Source organism: Prunus dulcis, chromosome 1 (assembly GCF_902201215.1).
Source record: "Prunus dulcis chromosome 1, ALMONDv2, whole genome shotgun sequence".
In the NCBI taxonomy this organism is placed as follows: domain Eukaryota; kingdom Viridiplantae; phylum Streptophyta; class Magnoliopsida; order Rosales; family Rosaceae; genus Prunus; species Prunus dulcis.
In genome coordinates this window covers 19,111,104-19,115,399 of record NC_047650.1, presented here as the reverse complement: position 1 = coordinate 19,115,399, position 4,296 = coordinate 19,111,104, and positions in this window count along the sequence as shown.

Below are 4,296 nucleotides of genomic sequence, written 5' to 3'. Positions count from 1 at the left end.
TTCCTTCTTTTTATTCTTACAATCCTATGGAGGAGGTATAATTATCTATGGACTAGGAATATACATGAATGTTAATTAGGTATGGATATGTAAATTACCTTTGGATGGAGGAGGTATGCATATGAATGTTAATTACCTATGGAGGAGGCATATGATATGAAATTACCTATGAAGGAGGTATACACAAACCCGCAAAGCAGGTAAATCAAACCACCCAAAGACATCTGTACCTCACCATAAGGTATTCACTAGTTGAAAGCGTTTGATAAATTGAGGTTAATTGTAGAAATGTGAACTGTATTCATAGTGCAAACTCAGAACTGGACCTATATCAAAAGAACTTTTTTTTTTAATTACCTGTATTAACCTCAACTTTGGTTTTTTCTAGTGTCAACAATCCTCCCTATCTCTCCTTTCACTACTACATTTTACCCTTTGCGCGACGAATACAAAAGCGTCGCGCAAAGATCAATTTTGTCGCACAAAAATCAGAGCGACAAATCGTTTCGTCGTCGCGCAATACTGTGCGACGGGTAAACCATCGTTGCACCAACGATAGGGAGACGAAACACAAGTTCGTCGCGTAAACTTTGCGCGACGAATAAGTTTCGGCGCACATATCTTTGCGCGACAAAAATAATTGCGCGACGACAAATATATCGTCGCGCATAACGGGTTCGGGAGACGCAGATGTCCGCCGTAGAACATTTCGCGCGATGAGAAAGCTTTCGTCGCTCATATATTTGCGCGACGAAAACATACGTCTCGCAAACACTTTTTGCGCGACGTATGTTTTGGTCGCGCAAGAATTACAAAAAATAAAAAAAATTTATTTTTTAAATTTTTTGTTAGACGCAGGTTTGCGCGACGAAATGGTGCCGTCGCGCAAACCTAATTGTACAAATTTTTTTTTTAAATTTTTTGTATTTTGTATTTTAAATAAAATTGATTTTTTTTTATTGATTAAACAATGAAATTGCAATAAAAATAAATTAGAATAAAATATTGTTATAAAATAAAATAAATGTATTACAAATAAAATAAATACACTAATGAAATAATGCATCAAAATCAACCGAGACGTCGCCAATATGCGGGTCAGAGGTCTGGGCGTCAACCGGGGCAGTGGTCTGGGGGGGATGCTCGGGAGGGACGGGCTCGGAGGTCGGCTCATCAAAATGCGGGAAGGGAATGCCGGATTGTGCGAGGGACTGCAGAATGGCCGACAACTTGTGCTCAAGAGTGACCATATGTGCTGTCAAAGCAGTGACCTGACGTGAAGACTGCACCGATGAACGAGGTCTAGGTTCCCTCCGCCGGGCATTCCCCATCCCTCGACAATATGTCCCCAGCCTCCTCCCGAGAGTCTGATCCAACGTCTCCGTCAAGATCCGAAATCCAGCATCCTGTGGAGGAGCCACAGACTCGATCGGAGTCTCGGGAGGAAGCTGGGAGGCGGACTCCTGAAGAACCAACTGGCTCCTCTCCACCATCATTGTCTGTTGAACATAACATAAAATATAAATTAAAACATGCATACAAATTGAATGCGTAACATAAGAATTAAAATTAAATAATACTTACATGAAGGGACTCGGCCAATTCATTTCCGGGTCGAACATAAACGTCACCAAAGACGCCGATCTCTGGGAACTTGGACCCCTCCTAAATTGAACAAGAGAAGAAAAATATTAGTATGAAAAAAATAAATTAATAAAAATGACATTAAAAATGAAATACAAATTTTGTGATTATTACCCGACGCCGTGCATCCATCCTATACGAAAAGGGTATGGAGCCGGAATGGTGGAGAAGGGTCTTCTTCTTCCTATTACCTTTATTCACTTGGGCTTTATTCTGTTATACAAAAAATGAAACGTATTAGTTATATAAAAATTAAATAATAATGAAATATAAAAATAAAATAAACATTAATAAGTAATAAGTAATAATTAAACAAATATAATTAAAAAATACCGCAAATTCGGGCGCTTGAAAATGAGCGCAGAGCCACCCCCAGCTATCCTCCCGCCCCTCAAGCTCCTTCGGGCAACCCTCCTGAAGAGCGACTTGCGGATCATCATAGGCCTGAAAATGGTGGTGCAAGTCGCTCTTCCACTGCTTGTACCTCTCAGCGAAGAGTCTGTTGACGTACGTCAACGACTCTTCGCCGAGATCCTCCAAGTTATAGTTCGTCTGCAATCAATTAATTAGATACGTTAAGTAATAGAAATATACACAATTTTAAAGAAAAATAATGAAAATGTAAGGTACATACCGACAACTGGCCGCGAACCTCCGCCTTGATCTCGTCAGGCATGACCCTCCAAGACTTCCATTGCATCGGGCAATGGGTCCGCACGACGTGGCAAATGTCGTGGGCCAAGGAGCTATGCAACTCCGCCGTCGGTGCAGCCCGATGGCGCTCGTCGTATCCGATGCTAATACGACTGTTGGTCACCCGGTGACCTTCGCCGTCTTCAGCTGACGACACGGTCCCCGGGTGTTCTTCTTCGCTGCAAAGAAATAAGGTATTAATGTTAAATAAAAAAACATTGTCAAATTTCAATATAAAATTAACAATACAAAAGTGTAGTTATACCTGGCTGTGATCCCGAGGCACCAGTACCGCCGGTCGATGTCGTGTCGATGGTGTCGGTGGGCCGGTGCCGCCGCCTAGCACTAGGTGGCTGCGCGACGGATGACGAAGATGACGCAGGCGCCTGGGACGCCCCGGGACCAACCACCACGTGGTCCAGCATAGCTGGAGCAGTGGCAGCAGATGCCGACTGAGCCGGGGGATCCGAACTCGGTGCAGTCGTCATCGACCTACCACGCCTAATCAAGTCTGACATCTGCACATATAATTTCATTCAGAATTTAAACTAATTAATTAAAAGCATAGCCTGACCTAGGGTTTGGAATTTCGGAGTATCCGGGACTCCGATCAACGATCGGTCGAATCCTAAACGATCCTAGAAACACAAAGGTACAACTACGTGAGTTTCAGTTCGATCCAACGGTCCGAACATATCAAACCCGGAAATCGCACAATAGGCGAAATCCGATCAAGACTCAAACGGCAACCAAATTCAAATCCGAGCAAACCTACGCGCCCGTGACAAACAGGGGATTGCTCTGGGGATTGCTCTGGGACCCAAAGCCCCACTGCCACAGTATCCCAGCCACCACAGTGATAAAATTTTGTCCAAAGCGATAAAATTCGCCGAAAAATTCTAAAAACTAAGGGCCAAGGTTCCTACCCTAGGTTGAAAACATTAAATGGAGCCACTTTTGTTCTCGGACCTACCTCGAAAAATGGCCGGAAGTGGCCGGATTTGACATTCCAAAACCGGCCAAAACCTAGGTTATAATTTGTATTTCCTACATCGAAAATTCAGTAAATCCTAACCAACCATCAGCTAGAGCACAAAAAGTAGTCGAGAAATCATACCTCAGGTGTCCGAAATGGCGGCCGGAGGAGAGAGAAATCGGCGGCGAAAATTCGGGATAAACCGAAGCAGGGGGGCGGCGACGCGGCAGGGGGGGCGGCGACGGAAGGGTTATAGCGGAGGTGACGGCAGGGAGGTGGCTGAGGTACGAACGGAGAGAGATAAGATGGCGGAGAGAGATAAGATGGCGGAGGAGCAAACCAGAAATCGGGAAGAAGAAGGCTCGGGTCGTTTCTGCAGATTTATGTGACTTTGCGCGACGAATACAAATCCGTCGCGCAATTCTCGTCGCGCAAATTGGCTTTAATGAAACTTGCGCGACGAACAAAAAATTGCGCGACGAATCCGTATAGTGGCGCGACGAATCTGAATGGTTGCGCGACGAATACTAAGTTGTCGCGCGAACTCTGTCGCGCAAAATGGAATTAATGAACTATGCGCGACGGATACTCAGATATTCGTCGCGCAAAACGTTGTTGGCCGCCAAAATTTTGGGATTTAGGGTTTAGCGGGAGGCTGAATCTGAATGGTTGCGCGATGAACATGAAGTTGTTGCGCAAACTCTGTCGCGCAAAATGGAATTAATGAACTATGCGCGACGGATATTATGATATTCGTCGCGCAAAACGTTGTTGGCCGCCAAAATTTTGGGATTTAGGGTTTAGCGGGAGGCTGAATCTGAATGGTTGCGCGACGAACATGAAGTTGTCGCGCAAACTTTGTCGCGCAAAATGGAATTAATGAACTATGCGCGACGGATAATAAGATATTCGTCGTGCAAAACGTTGTTGGCCGCCAAAATTTTGGGATTTAGGGTTTAGCGGGAGACTGAATCTGAATTGTT